This window comes from Bombina bombina, chromosome 3 (assembly GCF_027579735.1).
Source record: "Bombina bombina isolate aBomBom1 chromosome 3, aBomBom1.pri, whole genome shotgun sequence".
Lineage (NCBI taxonomy): Eukaryota > Metazoa > Chordata > Amphibia > Anura > Bombinatoridae > Bombina > Bombina bombina.
This window is the reverse complement of record NC_069501.1, coordinates 1,148,481,572-1,148,502,117: the sequence shown is the minus strand read 5'-3', so window position 1 is coordinate 1,148,502,117 and position 20,546 is coordinate 1,148,481,572. Positions and strand designations below refer to the sequence as shown.

Here is a 20,546-nt window from a genome sequence, read left to right as displayed (position 1 = left end):
TTACATATGCGTCAGAAATTAATTGCTGTATTATAGATGTGTGTAAAAAAAGTTTTAAAAATAACAATTTTTCTTTTATGATTCAGATAGAGCATACATTTTTAAACAATTTTACATTTAACTTCTAACATAATTTTTGCTTCATTCTCTTCTTATTCTTTATTGATTGATTTGCAATGCACTACTGAAAGCTAGCTGTCAATGACGAGGCATATATGTGCAGCCACCAATCAGCAGCTAGCTCCAAGTTCCTGAGCCTACCTAGGTATGCTTTTCAACAAAAGATACCAAGAGAACAAAACAATATAATATAAGTAAATAGGAAAGTTGTTTAACCCCTTCATGCCGGGAGGCAAGTGCTTAAATCAGAAATTTCCGAAGTAAGCACTTGCTTGAAAATTTAAATCACACGATCATCACTGCAATCACGTGATTTCAAGTCTGGAATCAGATCATGGTGGACTGCCTATGTTGTCCAATTTTTCATTAACTACTCCATATAAGGCAGGACATTCCATGCGACCTAACGGCGTTAAAGCCCAGCGCTGTGAGGACTTCATGGTGTGACGGGGTTACTATTGTATGCTCCATCTGAATAACGAAAGAACAAAAATGAGGTTTAATATCCCTTTAAAGTAATACTTTTGTTTGCAAAATGTGCTTTGTTTTCCAATCCAGGCCATACCCCTGTAAAGGCTCTTGAGTAATGTATATCTTCTTTCCTTTTGGTATGGCTAATTAGAGACTGGTATAAATGTATCTCCTGTGCATATCAAGCAATCACAGCATGTACAGTATGTAGAAGGTTCAAGGTTCTGAAGTCAGATGTAAATTACAGGACAAGTAGTGAGACTAGACTGAAAAGTTGTTTTAAAATATGTTATGGAGAACTACATTTTTATTTTGATGACCCTTTAATCCATAATTTGATGTAGATGGAAAATGGGCTCTTAAAGGGAAACAAATTGAATCTGGTGTATTGCTAGGAGGAGTCTAATACGCTTAAAAGGGCTGCAAAGTAAAATTAAACGTTCATGATTCTGATAGATCATGCAATTTTAAACAACTTCCCAATTTACTTCTATTATCAAATTTTCTTCACGCTCTGGTTATATTTGTTGAAGCGTATACCTAGGTAGTTTCACAAGCAGTGATGCACTACTGTGAGCTAGCTGCTTTGACTGGTGGCTGCACATATATGACTCTTGTCATTGGCTCAGCAGGTGTGTTCAGCTAGCTCCCTGAACTACATTGCTGCTCCTGAGCCTAAGGATCATTACTAAAGGGGATACCAAGAGAACAAGGCAAGTTTGATCTTACAAGCAAATTAGAACGTTTTTTTAAATGGCATGCTCCGTCTGAATCATGAAAGTTTTATTTTGACTTTACAGTCCCTTGAAAAACTCATATCGATGACGAAATCCTGCTTCCTCAATCGTTGCATGGCCCCACGAGCTGGATGCCAAAGTGGGCACGCAACGATTGGAGGAAGCTGGATTCGTCATTGATATGCTCAATACAGTAGGAGATGTGGCTGGAGGATCGGCGGTATGTTTACCAAAACTAAATGGTAAGTATTTAAAAAAAGAAGCGTCTTTGCAGAGTTTAATTACTTAAAGGGATACTAAACCCAATTTTTTTCTTTCATGATTCAGATAGAGCAGGAGATTTTAAGCACCTTTCTAATTTACTCCTACTATCAATTTTTCTTTGTTCTCATGCTATCTTGATTTGAAAAAGCAGTATTGTAAGCTTTAGAGCCGGACCATTTTTTGTTCAGAACCTGGGTAGCACTTGCTGATTTGTGGCTAAATGTAGCAAACCAATCAGCAAGCTCTACCAAGGTGCTGAACTAAAAATGGGCCGGCTCCCAACCTTTTATTACTGCTTTTTCAAATCAAGATAACATGAAAACAAAGAAAAATTGATAATAGGAGTAAATTAGAAAGTTGCTTAAAATTGCATGTTCTATCAGAATCTTCACAATCATGAAAGAAAAGATGTGGGGTTAATATCCCTTTAAAGGGATGCTGAACCCAATTTTTTTTCTTTCATGATTCAGAGCATGCAATTTTAAGCAACTTTCTAATTTACTTCTATTATAAATTTTTCTTTGTTCTCTTGCTATCTTTATTTGAAAAAGAAGGCATCTAAGCTAAGGACCCAGCAAATTTTTGGTTCAGACCATGGACAGCACTTGTTTATTGGTGCTGTCCAATCAGCCAGGACAACCCAGGTTGTTCACCAAAAATGGGTCGGCATCTAAACTTACATACTTCCTTTTCAAATAAACATACCAAGAGAATGAAGAAAATTTGATAATAGGAGGTAAAATAGAAAGTTGCTTAAAATCACAAAAGAAATCTGAATCCGAATCAGAAAAGAAAAAAATTGGGTTCAGTGTCCCTTTAAGTGCCCCTGTTTTTAAGATTATTTTTAGATACTGGGCTTTAAATCATTTAACCTTACAATCACTTTAAACTTAACCCTTGGTTTTCTGATTTTAAATTTTGTTTTATTTTCACCATCTAAATGGCAACATTATCGCCTAGATTTAGAGTTCTGCGTTAGCTGTCAAAACCAGCGTTAGGGGGTCCCTAACGCTGGTTTTTTACCGCCCGCTGGTATTTAGAGTCAGTCAGGAAAGGGTCTAACGCTCACTTTCCAGCCGCGACTTTTCCATACCGCAGATCCCCCTACGCCAATTGCGTATCCTATCTTTTCAATTGGATCTTTCTAACGCCGGTATTTAGAGTCTTGGCTGAAGTGACCGTTAGAACTCTAACGACAAAACTCCAGCTGCAGAGAAAAGCCAGGAGTTAAGAGCTTTCTGGGCTAACGCCGGTTCATAAAGCTCTTAACTACTGTGCTCTAAAGTACACTAACACCCATAAACTACCTATGTACCCCTAACTGAGGCCCCCCCACATCGCCGCCACTCTATTTTTTTAACCCCTAATCTGCCAACCGCACACTGCCGCCACCTACATTATCCCTATGTACCCCTAATCTACTGCCCCTAACACTGCCGACACCTACATAATATTTATTACCCCCTAATCTGCCCGCACCAACGTCGCCGCTACCTACCTACAATTATTAACCCCTAACTCCGCCGACCGGACCTCACCGATACTATAATAAATGTATTAACCCCTAAAGCTAAGTCTAACCCTAACACTAACACCCCCTAAGTTAAATATAATTTTTATCTAACGAAATAAAATAAATCTTATTAAATAAATGAATCCTATTTAAAGCTAAATACTTACCTGTAAAATAAACCCTAATATAGCTACAATATAAATAATAATTATATTGTAGCTATTTTAGGATTAATATTTATTTTACAGGCAACTTTGTATTTATTTTAACTAGGTACAATAGCCTATTAAATAGTTATTAACTATTTAATAACTACCTAGCTAAAAGAAATACAAAATTACCAGTAAAATAAATCCTAACCTAAGTTACAATTAAACCTAACACTACACTATCATTAAATAAATTAAATACAAAGACCTACAAATAAATACAAATAAATACACTAACTAAAGTACAAAAAATAAAAAAAAGAACTAAGTTACAAAAAATAAAAAAATAATTTACAAACATTATAAAAATATTACAACAATTTTAAGCTAATTACACCTACTCTAAGCCCACTAATAAAATAACAAAGCCCCCCAAAATAAAAAAAGCCCTACCCTATTCTAAATAAAAAATTGTAAAGCTCTTTTTCCTTACCAGCCCTTAAAAGGGCCTTTTGCGGGGCATGCCCCAAAGAATTCTGCTCTTTTGCCTGTAAAAAAAACATACAATACCCCCCCCCAACATTACAACCCACCACCCACATACCCCTACTCTAACCCAAACCCCCCTTAAATAAACCTAACACTAACCCCTGAAGATCTTCCTACCTTGAGTCGTCTTCACTCAGCCGAGCCAAATTCTTCATCCAATCCGGGCGATGTCTTCATCCAAGCGGGGGCTGAAGAAGTCCATCATCTGGCTGAAGTCTTCATCCAAGCGGGGGCTGAAGAGGTCCATCATCCGGCTGAAGTCTTCATCCAAGCGGGGGCTGAAGAGGTCCATCATCCGGCTGAAGTCTTCTATCAGCGGCATCTTCAATCTTCTTTCTTCCGGCTCCATCTTCATCCCGCCGACGCGGAACATCCTTCCTCCACGACGAACTCCCGACGAATGAAGGTTCCTTTAAGGGACGTCATCCAAGATGGCGTCCCTCGAATTCCGATTGGCTGATAGGATTCTATCAACCAATCGAATTAAGGTAGGAATAATCTGATTGGCTGATGGAATCAGCCAATCAGATTCAAGTTCAATCCGATTGGCTGATCCAATCAGCCAATCAGATTGAGCTTGCATTCTATTGGCTGTTCCGATCAGCCAATAGAATGCAAGCTCAATCTGATTGGCTGATCCAATCAGCCAATCGGATTGAACTTGAATCTGATTGGCTGATTCAATCAGCCAATCAGAATTTTCCTACCTTAATTCCGATTGGCTGATAGAATCCTATCAGCCAATCGGAATTCGAGGGACGCCATCTTGGATGACGTCCCTTAAAGGAACCTTCATTCGTCGGGAGTTCTGCTATCATTTGTTGAAGGAACAGCAATGCACTACTGGTTTCTAACTGAACACATGGGTGAGCCAATGACAATTGTTATATATCTGCAGCCACCAATCAACAACGAGAACCTAGGTTTTTTTCTGCTCCTGAGCTTACCTAGATAAACCATTCAGCAAAGGATAACACGAGAAGGAAGCAAAGTAAATAATAGAAGTAAATTGGAAAGTTGTTTATTCTCTATCTGAATCCTAAAAGAAAAATTTTAGGTTTCATGTCCCTTTAAGAGACAGACCATTTTTGATTCAGAACACTGGGTAGCACTTGCTGCTTGGTGCCGGGGCATTTGCTGTTTGCAATGCTGCCCCCTGCTCGGCCGTTAGCAGGTGGTGTCAATTATACCGATCGGATCTGGATGATTGCATTCCGCCATCTAAAAAGGTGGCGGAGAAGTTAAGGAGCAGCGGTCTTACGACCGCTGCTTCTTAACTTACGTTATCAAACGATGGGCGTAGTTAGAGGGCACATTGAGCATTATATTGCAGCAGTGTTTGCAACATTGTATGACGACATGGTTACAAACAAATTGCATGCGCTTTCCTAATCATAAAGTTTTTAGTTCTTCTTATCATGACTGTCATGTACGATCGAAAAATGTCAGAAGATCTGCAGCACTGCAGGGGGTGGGCACTGGGCAGCTTGCTCTGCAAAGTTTACATACGACCCGGTTACTACGTTTTCCAGCAACTCTACTATTTAAGTAAAACACCCGCCGCCCCTCGACTATTGGCGCTCTATTTTTCACTACAACCAACGTCGGCGGGTCAGGGTGGCACTCTGACAACTGATAAATAATTACAGTTAGAAAGGTGATTTAGAAGACCACGCCCATCTTGCGGTGTTCTGTCCCTCCCCATGGTGACTGTAGACTCCTCGCTGAGGTTACACGCTTGTTTAGCACCACACCCCCGCCCACAGCGCTCTGTTCCCCCCCCCCCTGTGTTGACTCGAAGGGACAGGAAACGCCAACATTTTCTTTCAGGATTTGGATAGAACATACCATTTTAAACAACTTTCCAATTTACTTCTATTATCAAATTTGCTTCATCGTCTGTTTATCCTTTGCTGAAGGAACAGCATAGCTCTACTGGCAGCTAGCTGAACACATCTAGTTAGCTGTAATTGGTGCTTGCACACATTTGTCTCTTGTTATTGGCTAACTCCCACGTTAGGGGCGTATTCTTTTTTCAACAAGAGATACCAAGAAAACGAAACGCATTTGAAAATAGAAGTGAATTTTAAAGTGCCTTAAAATGACCTGCTCCACCTGAATCCTGCAACTTTAATGTTGACTTTCCTATCCCTTTGAGGGAGACTGACTCTGGAGACTCCTCTCTTTGGCACACGGTGGAAAAGAAGGTAAATATTTATTGAATAAAAAAAGAACAAAATCCAGCGAGCCACTTCTAAAGAATGAGGTAAGTTTTTAATGGATACAAGGAACACATACAAAAAATCACTCAAAAGGCTGTGGGGTTAAAAGAAAAGGAAATAAAAAAGGAAAAAAGTATGCCATTAATCCACAGCTTAGCCAATTGGTCTTACGCGTTTCGGCTGGTAGATAGCCTTAATCATAGACCATAATGAGCATCTGGTTTGCACCCTTAAATAGTCTGGTCAAATTAAAGTAAAAGGGTGCACTGCTGTGGAGTAGTGCATACTAATTTATAACAAAAATGGCATATAAATAACTGCATTATTACATCATCTGACTGAACAAAGGCCTTTTCCGCTGATATGATATACTAGTTATAGACAAAGTGCTTATTCGCTCATTAGTACAAACTCCAAAGTATAGACGTATGGTTACTTCAAATAATTACAGTGTAAATATTGCAGTTGCAAAGAAATTTATACAAAACTGAGATCCCCATGACCAGTTAGTTTAACACTATATAGTGAAGAATTGTCATTGTGCACTAAAAAGTGAAGAATAAAGTCATAACAATCTATATACATTGCAGACTGTAAGTAATTTCAGACATCCTGTTTTAGGATACACCATAAATTTAAATGAATATTTATACAATGAATAGCCAACAATATATACGGAATTATGAAAAACAATATGAGTGTTTTTTTATTATTATATTTGACTCATTCAGAAAAGAATTCCCCTGTGTAGGAGGAGGGCATACAGACTTAATATGGGGTAAGCTCATTAATAATTATGGCGCCAATGATTTATGATATCACCGATTGCATTGAAACCCTTTGGTCTCCTTGTCTGCAAGGTGAATATCCCGAATGCTTCTCTGTGTAATAATTTATGCAATCTGTCATCTCCTCTAGGGGTATGTGGAATACTCTCTATGACTTGCCATCTGAAAGAGATTACAGATTTATTGTGTTCATAGATGAAATGATGAACTAGATCTGACACATCTATCTCTTTATCTATGTTGTTCAAGTGTTCACGTATGCATGAGCGTGCTTCTCGTGTGGAGCACCCCACGTATTGTTTCTGGCACAATGTACATTCCACTAGATAAATAACAAACTTAGTGCGGCAGTTAGTACAACTATTCGAGAGATAGAGTCTCTGTGTGGATCTGGATTGAAATCTGTCTGTAGTGTTGGCATGACTGCATGCTATGCAGTTATGGAAGTGACACTTATAATGTCCTTTAATCAAAAGCCAACTACTACCTGACTTGGTTACTTTTTTTAGAAGGCTAGGTGCTACCATATTGCCTATCGTGCGTCCGTTCCTTGAAATAAAGTTTAAACCATCCTCAACAATATCCTTGAGACTGTCTTCCCCTGTTAGAACTGGTAGATGTTTTATAATGATTTGGCACATTTGTCCAAATTGTGGGCTAAAGTTTGTAATAAACTTTACTGTTGTCTGGTCAAAGTTAGCCCTCTGTTGTCTGCATTTGGGTTGCAGCATTTCTGCTCTGTCTAACCTATTGACTTCCAGAAAGGCTCTGTTGACCACTTTGAGAGAATACCCCCTTTCCAGGAGCTGTGTTTTTAATATATCTGACTCCCTTAAAAAATTCTCATTGGATGAGCAGTTCCTTTTTAGCCTTATAAACTGCCCTTTGGCCACACCAAAACCTGTGTGTTTGGGGTGGCAAGACTTAGCATGTAGGATGTTGTTTGATGCAATCGGTTTCCTATAGAGTGTAGTCGTGATCGAATGACTAATTGGATCACCAAGTAAATAAACATCTAAATAAGGCATTTTTGTTTGATCAAAGTTATATGTAAACTTTAAATTGACACTATTTTGGTTCAAATAGGCCACAAAACTTTCCATTTCACTCTTGGTTCCCAACCAGACAAACAACAGATCATCTATATAATGTTTATATGATCTAATTAAATGCCTGAAAGGATTCTGTTCTCCAAAGACGTGGGTCCTCTCCCACCAGCCCATAAAGATGTTAGCATAGGCTGGGGCAAATTTTGCTCCCATGGCTGTCCCACGTCTTTGGAGAAAAAAGGAATCACCAAACTTAAAGTAATTGTGGCCTAGTAGAAACTCCAAAACCTTCATAATGAAGTTTTTTAATTTAGTGTCATAATTAGTGTACATATCCAAAGATAAAGAAACTGCCTCTAATCCAAAATAATGAGGGATACAAGAGTAGAGGCCCACTACGTCTACAGTGAGCCAGGAGCAATCAGCGTCCCAGGTCACTTTGTGCAGACTTGTCAATAAGTGGGTTGTGTCTTTGAGATAAGATGGCATCTGTTGGACAATGGGCTGCAGGAGGGACTCAATCCAACCCGACATTTTTTCAAAAAGGGAACCTATCCCTCAGACAATAGGTCTTCTCTTAACCCCCTCCAAGGATTTGTGTACCTTGGGGAGGTGATGGACTATGGGTATGACCGGAAATTCAACAAACAAATAGTCAAACGTGTCTCTGTCAATTGTCCCCTCCTGCAGACCATCGTCCAACAAATCCAAAAAACTGAGATTTAAAAAGATCAGTGGGATCCCTAGGGAGGGCCAAGTAAACTTCATCATCTGTTATTTGTCTCAATGCTTCGCCTATGTAGGCTTCCTTGTCCATCACTACAATGCTGCCCCCCTTATCTGCTGCTTTAATGACTATATCATCTCGTTTGGCGAGAGCATCTAATGTTTGTTTCTGAGATTTACTTAGATTAGGGGGGGGCAGCATTGTGGTATTTGGAGAGGGTCTGTATATCTTCTTCCACCCGACGGTGAAAGGCCTCTAAAAAGGGGCCCCTATCCTTAGTTGGGTAGAAGATTGAGCGTGGTTTAAAGCCACCATGAGTGGTTTTTAGAAAACCTCTCTGTGTGTTTGACTCAAAATTTAAATTGTGAAGGGTGAGATAATCACATGCTTCATCGAAATTCATAATGTCCATAATAGGACTAATCTCACTCATACCCTCACAGTCATCAATGTATGTTGGATTATGGGCAGAGGGCACGTCTGTTTTTTGACCCCAGAAAAATTTCCTCAAAGTGAGGTCTCTGACCAAACGATTCAGATCAATGATCGTCTCAAACACATTAAAATTTGAACTGGGTACAAATCCCAGACCAAGGCCCAGAACGGACTCTTCCTCTGCATTTAGAGTGGATTTAGAGAGATTGATAATTTTTAGATTTGGTACTTGTTGTATTGGCCTCTGCCCCTGCGACCCCTCTGACTTCTTCCTCGACCTCTTCCTCTTCCTCCTCCCCCTTCTGAGTAGTTGTTTTTTTTTTGGTTCAGAACACTGGGTAGCACTTGCTGCTTGGTGCCGGGGCATATGCTGTTGGCATGTAACATTGCACAAGTATTTCTAGTGAAATGCTTTTGCAATGCTGCCCCCTGCTCGGCCGTTAGCAGGTGGTGTCAATTATCTTACGACCGCTGCTTCTTAACTTACGTTATCAAACGATGGGCATAGTTAGAGGGCACATTGAGCATTATATTGCAGCAGTGTTTGCAACATTGTATGACGACATGGTTACAAACAAATTGCATGCGCTTTCCTAATCATAAAAGTTTTTTAGTTCTTCTTATCATGACTGTCATGTAAGATCGAAAAATGTCAGAAGATCTGCAGCACTGCAGGGGTGGGCACTGGGCAGCTTGCTCTGCAAAGTTTACATACCGACCCTTTACTATGTTTTCCAGCAACTCTACTATTTAAGTAAAACACCCACCGCCCCTCCACTATCGGCAATCTTTTTTTCACTACAACCAACGTCGGCGGGTCAGGGTGGCACTCTGACAACTGATAAATAATTACAGTTAGAAAGGTGATTTAGAAGATGTAACGGTACCAACCGGATACCAAGGGTTAACCCCAGATGAACAATGTCCTGCATAGACAATCAGCAATTCACAACCCAGCCAGTTTCAGGTTTAAAACAGAATAACACTTTATTTGAAGGCAGCATACAGATTTATACAGGTTTTTGACCCCCCCCCCCCCCAGATGGGGGTTGAAAGAATGTTGTACATTAGATAAAAGGGAGAAGCGCCCTTGACATGATACAATAGGATTATATTACTTAAACACTTCAACCACAGGACACTCTTGACTCTCCTTATCACTTAGGCGTTTCTCTCTGGGGGTGATCAAACAATAGAATGCTAAGCATTAATTAGATTGTAGCTGGAGCCAGCCACTTGTGGTTAGAAAATAAAGTTAACACTTTCAGTCCTGACCGAAGGGTCTGTCACAGACAACCTTTCTTACGTTATAGTCCAGAAGTGGCTAGGTTTGCCACAATGCTCCCCCAGAACCAAGCCGGCATACACAGTCTGATCCCAACGGATCGGCTTGGGGATGTCCGGGGCAACAACTTTCGGCTCAAGTAAGCTACGGGGTGTTCTCCGCCATCTGCTCCAACTTGGCTCAGTACTGCCCCCACCCCAAACATGGAAGCGTCTCTTCCCGGAGGGACTGGGCTTGGGTAGTCACAGGGTTAACATTAGCGGGATCCATGGGAGCATAGGCAGAAACAAGGGGGGCCAAGTCATTTCCAAGGAGAACATCAGCAGGTAAGTCCTTCTTGACCCCCACATTCACAAGTCTAGCGCCCACTCCCCAATCCAAATGTACCCTGGCAACAGGTAGGCGGAACACAGTGCCCCCTGCTACCCTCACAGCCACAGTGTCTCCAGTGTGCTGTTTCTCAGGCACCAAGTTCTCTTGAAGCAAGGTCATGGTAGCACCAGTATCCCGTAGACAACTGACCTCCTTCCCATTCACTTTAACCCGTTGCCGGTTATTCCGGTGGGCAGCTTGCACGGGGTCTGCTTCATGTAGGCTGCCCCAGCATTCTGGCGCCTCTACGTAGCGGGCCACAGGCTGAGGATTATGTGGGATTCCGCCAGCGGGTCTTCTCCAGGACTGTGCTTGATTCGCTGCATTTAGGGGACACTCTGGTCTTTTGTGCCCTAGTTGCTTACATCCAAAGCACCGAATAGGTTGTGAGTAGCCCCGCAAATTGAACCGGGCTCTCTGAGGGTAGTTCGTGGCCGGAGGCCGTGTGGTATAGCGGTGCGCTGGGGGTTGGTAACTGGCAGCTGCTGGGGTGACTGGGGGTCTGTACTCCACTCTAGCAGTGGGCAATCGGTATACTGCTCCCCCTGCCCCTCGTACTGCCACGGATCCGCCAGTGGGTGCTGTATCCGGCACCAAATGGGGAGCTATCAGGGTTAAAGTAGCTCCCGAATCCCGAAGTCCCTGGACCGACATCACCTCATGCAGAATTCCCAGGGGTTCCTCGGCTTGGGTGCTCAACACCTCATGAGCGGCTGGCTCCGTTTGGTAATGGTGAGCAGCCGCCCTTGGGGCCAGGTTCTGTCTGACCTGGTTCCAAGCTTGTCTGCTCCGATTTTGGGTGCACTCACGTGCCATATGTCCCCACTGCTTGCAGGTGTGGCATTGTATATTAGCCCGTCCGTTGTTAGGCTGTAGTCCATGGTGCCTCCTGGCATCAAAATGCTGGTCTGCTAATCTGGCTGCTTCGGTTAAGGTGAGGGGTTTTCGATCTCTCACCCATTCTTGGGCTTCTGGGGACAAGCCGTTAAAGAATTGCTCCAACAGCATCAGTTGTCGCAATTCTTCCATGGTGGTAGCTTGGCTGGCCTGTATCCACCCCTGAGATGCTTGATCCAGCTTGTGGGCCCACTCTGCATGGGAATCTCTTTCTGGCTTGCGCAGGCCTCTAAACTTGCGCCGGTATGCCTCTGAGGTAATGGCATATCTTTCCAAGATCGCTCTCTTCACTTTAGCGTAATCCTTGCTGTCCTCCCTGGGTACAGCGCGATACGCTTCCGCTGCCCTACCGGCTAGCTTGCCTGCTAGCACCGGCACCCATACGGACTGCTCCAAATCATGTAACTCGCACAGTCTCTCAAAATCCTGTAAATACCCATCAATCTCATCCTTCTCCTCACAAAACATTTTAAATGCATGGTATGGGATTTTGGGTCTTACTGGGTTGCTGAGTGCGTCCAAAATGGATTCTGCTCGGGAGGATGCATTCCGCGGACTGTGTGCCATCACGTACTCCTGCACATCTGCCATTACCACGGATAGCATATCCCGTGGTACAGGTTGGGGTAAAAATTCCAGCCTGGTCCTCATTTCCCTCTGGTATAGGGTCTCCTCCATGGCTGCTGGAGGCGTAGCGCTGCGAGCTCTGTCTCCCTCCATCAGCTCAGCAATTAATATAGCCTTTTGGTTTGCTGCTGCCTATCTTTCCCCTGGCTTCTAGCAGTTCCTTTTACGTTTGTCTCTTTAGCTTAGAATAATCCATCTCCATTCACTTCGGTCCCTGGTACTCCTTCCATCTTAGTCAGTATTGTAGTAATCCTCCTCTTCCTGAGGTTACTGGCTTGTGTAGTTGCTCTTCTGGGCGATAAGGTTCATTCCGTCGCTTGCCACCAATTGTAACGGTACCAACCGGATACCAAGGGTTAACCCCAGATGAACAATGTCCTGCATAGACAATCAGCAATTCACAACCCAGCCAGTTTCAGGTTTAAAACAGAATAACACTTTATTTGAAGGCAGCATACAGATTTATACAGGTTTTTGACCCCCCCCCCCCAGATGGGGGTTGAAAGAATGTTGTACATTAGATAAAAGGGAGAAGCGCCCTTGACATGATACAATAGGATTATATTACTTAAACACTTCAACCACAGGACACTCTTGACTCTCCTTATCACTTAGGCGTTTCTCTCTGGGGGTGATCAAACAATAGAATGCTAAGCATTAATTAGATTGTAGCTGGAGCCAGCCACTTGTGGTTAGAAAATAAAGTTAACACTTTCAGTCCTGACCGAAGGGTCTGTCACAGACAACCTTTCTTACGTTATAGTCCAGAAGTGGCTAGGTTTGCCACAGAAGACCACGCCCTTCTTGCGGTGTTCTGTCCCTCCCCATGGTGACTGTAGACTCCTCGCTGAGGTTACACGCTTGTTTAGCACCACACCCCGCCCACAGCGCTCTGTTCCCCCCCCCCCCCTGTGTTGACTCGAAGGGACAGGAAACGCCAACATTTTCTTTCAGGATTTGGATAGAACATACCATTTTAAACAACTTTCCAATTTACTTCTATTGTCAAATTTGCTTCATCGTCTGTTTATCCTTTGCTGAAGGAACAGCATAGCTCTACTGGCAACTAGCTGAACACATCTAGTTAGCTGTAATTGGTGCTTGTTATTGGCTAACTCCCACTAGTTCAGGATATGTGCGCATTCTTTTTTCAGCAAGAGATACCAAGAGAACGAAACACATTTGAAAATAGAAGTGAATTTAAAAGTGCCTTAAAATTACCTGCTCCACCTGAATCCTGCAAGTTTAACGATGACTTTCCTATCCCTTTGAGGGAGACTGACTCTGGAGACTACTCTCTTTGACAGACGGTGGAAAAGAAGGTAAATATTTATTGAATGCAGCACATTTTATTTAGTTAATTCCAAAATGCAAAACAAATATACGCCAGGAATTTCCCACACAGATTTTCAGGCAATGAAGCACAGTGCTGTTAACACCTAATTTGATCGTATATATATTTCTTAACAAATTCTAATCGTTTTATGGTTAATTTTATTGTGACCTTCTGATAAAAAGAACTCTTATTTGTTTTACCTGCAAATACATGAAAAGGAACTGAGCTCTGCCAGAGACATGGAGATACAACATTATTTTTTTGTATATAGAGAAAAAAAAGAGCTTTCCTTGGACATGTGAAAAAAGTGTTTTGACAAGAAGCTGTTTTGATACAGACATTACAACAATTTTGTTGGAGCAGTAATGACAACTGTGCTTGTGACTGGGAGAGAGCTCTCTAAAAAGACGAGAGAGATGGAAATCTGATAGAAATAACAAAAAACATTCCTCTGGCCAGACCACTTATTATTGCTTTGTAACGCTCCTGATATTGGATTAATAGAATTAATGTGGCCCCAATCGTTTATTTTAAAACCCCAGTGACATATTTTATAAAATTATATTTTATTGGCAAAGAATAATACACATCCTAAAAATGAAATTTGAAATTAACAGTAGTGAATTTTAAAATTTGAATATAAGCATTTTTGCAACATATATTAATTTCCAAAAAAATTCTAGTTTAAAAGACCGGTAAATACAGTAGATTTGCATAATCAACAAATGCATGAAAAAAGACAATGTAATAGCACTTCAAATGAGTAGTATATTTTTTTTCTGACAAATGTCAGTTATACCTATTACCACTACTCCTGTATCATGTGACAGCCATCAGCCAATCAACAATGCATATACGTATTTTCTGTGAATTCTTGCACATGCTCAATAGGAGCTGGTGACTCAAAAAGTGTAAATATAAAAAGACTCGTCTTAATGGAAGTAAATTGGAAAGTTGTTTAAAATTTCCTGCTCTATCTGAATCATGAAAGTTTAATTTTGTTTTGAGTGTCTCTTTAAGAGATCATTATCCAGATACATCATCATTAACAAAGCAGAAAACATAAAAATAGCATAACATATAAAGTATGCTTATAAAAAATATGCTTAGGAAGAGTTGTGGTAATTCACAGAACATATAAAACAAATCCTCAGTATATCTCAATTTCAGCAGCCCCAGGGTCTTATTGAGGTGATATCACTGTGTAACTTCTATATAAACCAGGGTGCTATACAGATACAGAAGGGTTAATAATTTAGCCCTTTCTTGCTTATTTTGGTATTTGTTATAAAGGCATTCTTCCTATGCCAATTATGTGTATGAGTAAGGGAGGTGATGAGGAGATGGATGATTTAACCTGCATTAAAGGTCTATAACTGTGCAAAATGATAATGCTCTAATATGTTAGCACATTTATTATTGCACTGATGCTTGCACATAGCTGTGTTTTAAACCCTGAAAATGTATTAAAGGGATATTGGAACCCATTTTCATGATTCAGATTAAACATAAACTTTGAAACAACTTTCCAATTTATGTCTATTATCAAATTTTCTTTGTTTTCTTGTCATCCTTTGTTGGAATGCAGGAAGATAAGTTCAGGGGTGTGCACGTGTCTGTGGCACTAATGTGGCAGCAGTTTTGCAAGAATTGTATCCAATGGCAAGAGCGCTAGATGGCAGCACTATTTCCTGTCATGTAGTGCTCCAGATCTGCACGCTACCTATATAGATAGCTCTTTAACAAAGAATAACATGCCACTTAAAATGCCACTGTCTTGCCTTATCATAAACAGTAATCTACTCTTCTTACCTGCCTGGTCCTCCCTGCACTGCGCAGCGCGGCTCCCCTGCCCTGGACCCTCAGCAACAGCTGATTGATATATAGAGGCGGTAAGAAGCCTGTAGCTCCCGGCCATGCAGAGCCACAGGAGACTAACTGCTCTCGAGGGCCCTAGCTACAACCTAACTAGATGACGAGATGTAACGACCACCTGCACAATACTACATCTCCAATTGACCACCGTATCAAAACTACCAATCTCGAGCAAAGTTAGTTTTAAAAAAAAACTTACAATCCCCACCAACCACTGAAAACTAAAACCTAAACAGAGCACACTACAATTCCCTGTGCAGTGTACAATATGAATCGCCAATCAGCACTTGCGCAAGAAACTTGGTTGAACTACAGCTCCCGATAACCACCAGGTTGTGTTGCCACTTACTCTGAAGCCCAGGGAATTGCTTGGACTGTCCGGGACATTTAAATGGCCGGGACTGGGTCACAAATTCCGGGACTGTCCCGGCAAAAACAGCACAGTTGGCAACTATGAGCGTGCTCTCCTCATGAGACGCTTTTTTTCTTTGTTTCAAGTCCCTACCTACTCTATTCTTATCAGGGGCATAGACAGGTAACACAGTCAGCACCCTATTTATGGCACTTTTAAGAATATAGATGCCTGGCCCTTTAAGATAACTTATCTGCTCAATGCAGTTAGCTGATCAATAGAGGAAACTATGGCTATGCAGGGGAGCATGTGGTTATGAAGGAAAAGTATTTATTATGCTTTTTGCACATTTTATAATTTTATTACACTCAAATGGCTTTCAAGCTTTTCTCTGAGGTAAGCTGTCTTCTCTCCTGTCGTAGCCCCGCCCCCTCAGCTTCCCAGGCCTATTTATCCACTCAGAGAACTGTTACTAGGCAGAAATCAGCACAGGAAATTACAGGGCTGTATTTTCTAAAAGTACTTAAAGGGCCATGATACCCAAATGTTGAAACACTTGAAAGTGATGCAGCATAGCTGTAAAAAGCTGACTAGAAAATATCACCTGAACATCTCTTTGTAAAAAAGAAAGATATTTTACCTCAAAAATTCCTCAGTAACCACATCCCATTGTAAAGGACTTCTAAGCAGCAAATCTGTATGTTTGTCCAGGGACAGCTAAGGGAGTGAGCTTACGTGCACACATCTTATTTCCCTATTCAGTTTAAGGAAGTTTACTATGAAATCTCATGAGAGTTAAGTGAAATCTCATGAGATCACAGTAAAAGAGTTCATGACCTCAGCACTGTTGATGCTGATTGGCTGCTGTTCATTTCTTCATTTATTTATTTTTTTACCTGCAGCTGAGCAACAGCTGAAGTTTAACTTTTTACACAGAACTTACTCTGCTGAGCTGAGGAAATTGTGAGGTAAAATATTTTCCTGTCAGCTTTTTACAGTTATACTGCATCAGTTTCAAGTGATTTAGCATATGAGTATTATGTCCCTTTAATGAGTAATTCCTTTTTCTAAGCATTTCCCCTTACAGGAGCTGTCAGGGACTTACTTGGGCTAGACTCTAAAACCTGTGTCATATGAGTTTCTTAAGCTTAGTGTAGAATCTTCTCTACCATCGTTTCTGTATGTCTGCATACTCCATATGTGTAAACTCAAAAATGATCAGCACAACACTGTTCCAAAGATCATATGATAAACACCAAGGCCTATAGTTATCAATGTCTGTCGGACCTGATCCGACAGAGCGGATCAGGTCTGACAGACATCGCTGAATACGGCGAGTAATACGCTCGCCGTATTCAGCATTGCACCAGCAGCTCACAAGAGCTGCTGGTGCAACGCTGCCCCCTGCAGACTCGCGGCCAATGGGCCACCAGCAGGGGGGTGTCAATCAACCCGATTGTACTCGATCGGGTTGATTTCCAGCGATGTCTGTCCGCCTGCTCAGAGCAGACGGACAGGTAATGGAGCAGCGGTCTTTGTGACCGCTGTTTCATAACTGCTGTTTCTGGCAAGCCTGCAGGCTCACCAGAAACACAGGGCATCAAGCTCCATACGGAGCTTGATACATATGCCTCAAAGAGTCCTGGTGCAACACCTGACAGGCCCCCTTCACTGGGTCCCAGGGTGAACATCAAATTAGACAAACAGGTGGCACTCAGAGTGGGTAACAGTACCTTTTTATTAAGGTGAGAAATGTTTTGACGCTTCTGTCAACTTGAGAAAGGAGCCTCAAAACTTTGCTCACCTGTTACCCACTCTGAGTGCCACCTGTGTGTCTAATTTAATGTCTGCATACTGCGCCATTACACACCGTGGAACAAAATGATGACGTCCCCACTAAAATCAATGTAAAACAGCACATTAGAGAAATCATTTACCAATAACCCTCCCTGTACATATATTACATGTGTTTTACAAGCTTGTTTCATTCGATTATGTCAGGTCAATACACTGTGTTTGAGATAATTTTCCTCAGATTGCGCATGTGATTTAGCCACACCATTTTAACTTCCTTTAAGGAATTATGTAATGTCTGTTGCTCAGAACCTACTCACTTTACCTACTGAGTATAAGAATAGCTAGCAAGGCAGCATATTTTGTGGCTTTTATTATTGAGTTTTATACTCTTAATAAATATAGAGCACCTCATCCTGTATATACACAGAGGTCTAATCATTTATTTCTAAGGGCTCAGATTTGATAACATCTTATATGTAGGTGTTTTTGTAAAGACCTTTAGGAATCTGTACACCTCAACACTTTTTTATGTGACCTACAGTGTACCTAATTACTATAATATGTGCAGTTTTATATTATACTGAACATAATCACATATGGTCCATAAAGCATTGTATTACTATCATTACCATGGGATAAAAACAGATAGTGATTTTTTTTTATGTCAGTCTGCATTTTAAATAATGTTGTACTTTTTATGCTCTTTGGAATGTTATTTGCTGTGATGTACTTCATGTACAATATTATTATATGCAAATCTCTAGAAGCTGTTTGTTTATCGCATGTGTAGTAACACATATAATTACTATTATTATTATCAGGTATTTGTAGAGTGCCAACAGATTCTGCAGCGCTATAAACATAGGTGGTATACAAGATTACATTTATAAGGATCAAATGGGTAGAGGGCTCTGCCGAGAGTTGCACTGTTGTAGTTGACTCTTATGAAGGTGATCTACAAACAGCTTGGATCATAGACTTACATGCTAAGGGGTTGAAGGGGATAGCAATGGAGTTAGGAAAGGATGGTATAGGTTATATGCGTCCCTTAATAGTATAGTCTTTAGGGAGCACTTGAAGTTTTCAAAATTAGGGGAAAGTCTTGTGGAGTGGGGCAGAGAGTTCAACAAGATGGGAGCCAGTCTGGAGAAGTCCTGTAAATGGGAATGTGAAGAGGTAACAAGAGAGGAGGAGAGGAGGAGATTGTGAGCAGAGTGAAGGGGACGGAAGTGAGAGTATCTGGTCTGAGATGTAGGGGGGAGCAGTGTAGTTGAGGGCTTTGTATGTCAGAGTAAGAATTTTGTGTTTAATCCTGGAGGCAACCGGAAGCCAGTAAAGGGATTGACAGAGAGGTGCAGCAGATGTGAGGAAGATGAGCCTGGCAGAGGCATTCATTATGAATTGTAAAGTAGCTAAGGAGACCAGAGAGGATGAAGTTGCAGTAGTCAAGGCAGGAAAGGATAAGAGAGTCGATTAAAATCTTATTTGTGTCTTGTGTAAGGAAATGTATAATTTTATATATGTTTTTAAGTTGGAAGCGTCAGGCAGCGACATGGAAATCTACTTATGCATCTAGTTCCTGATGGAACTTTGCAAAATAAAGATTAAGTGGACATGTCTCTCCCTATAAGGGCTCCATTTCCATAAGTAACTCAGTGCATGGAGGTGGTGGTTCTTATGGTAGCTGCTTCAGATGCAGTTCCTTTTTCCCCTCTTTACTTGAGACCTCTTTATTTGTCTATGCTACCTCAGTGGCCAAAGAATTATCTACATTTGGTATAACAGATTGCTTTGGATTTCTATGTCAAACACTCTTTCTCTTGGGGACACAAACTTTTTCTTTGACCATTGGGGCATCCTTCCTTCGTCAGTCATGGGCAATTGTGCCGATGAATAAAAGTCTCTAAAGCTGGGGGGGGGGGCAGTCTGGGTTTCTCGAAGAGCGCAATAAGTTTAGTCTCCTCTAGAGGCAACGCTACCAATTATCATTCTGCAACTTCGATAGATTCTTCGGGCTCTTCAACCCTGGCCCCTATTGAAGTGGAGAAGTTTATCTATTTCCAGTCAAACAATATCACAGCGGAGGCCTACATAAATCATCAACGTGGGTGACCGCAGTCCACTGACCATACAGGAAGTGTTTCAGATCCTGTCTTAGGCAGAGAGAAATCATTTCTCTCTATCTGCAGTTCACATACCAGGTGTACACAACTGGGAGGTGGATTATCTCAGCAGTCAATCGGTCCTTCCTAGATAGTGATCTCTCCATTAGGATATTTTTGATCTCTTAGTGGGGCTTACAAGACATAGATCTGCATCAAGAGACCCAAAGGCTCACATGATAGATGCCTTGGTATGTCCATGGGAGTTTCCTCTAACATACCTGTTTCCTCCGTTTGTTCTTCTTCCAAGAGTCATTGCTCAGATCAGACAGGAGTCCCTGTTTGTGATATTAATTGCCCCAGCCTGGCCCAGCAGAACATGGTATGCAAATCTAGTGCAGATGTCCTCATCTCCCCCATGGATTCTTCCTCTAAGACAAGACCTATTAACGGCGTAGAGGTTGAAAACCTAGTTTTGAAACATAGAGGTTACTCAGATTTGGTAATTGAAGCTTTGATACAGGCTAAAAAGTTTTGGAAGTCCTATTTTGTGTGGTGCTCTTCCAAACAGCTTTCTTGGAATTCCTTTAGGATTCCTAGAATCCTTAAATTTTTAAATGTTGGCATTGACTATCTACTAGTTTCCTGAAAAGTCAAATTTCTGCTTTATCTATTCTTTTTCATAGAAAGTTGGCTAAACTTCCTGATCAGACTTTTGTCCAGGTATTAGTTCAAATTAGGTCAGTTGTAAAACCTATTTTTCCGCCCTGGAATTTGAATCTAGTTCTTTCTGTATTACAAGGTCCTCCCTTTGAACCAATGCATTCTATTGACATCAAATGGAATTGTCAGCACTGTCTTGAGATTCTACATTTTTAA

At 41.3% G+C, this 20,546-nt stretch overlaps 1 protein-coding gene across 1 annotated transcript in view; it reads left to right on the top strand.

Annotated features, from left to right (window-relative positions):
* The window catches only part of ZC3H12C (zinc finger CCCH-type containing 12C), an 80,441-nt gene that overhangs the window by 34,124 nt on the left and 25,771 nt on the right, over window positions 1-20,546 (top strand). The gene's annotated exons all lie outside the window — the stretch shown is intronic.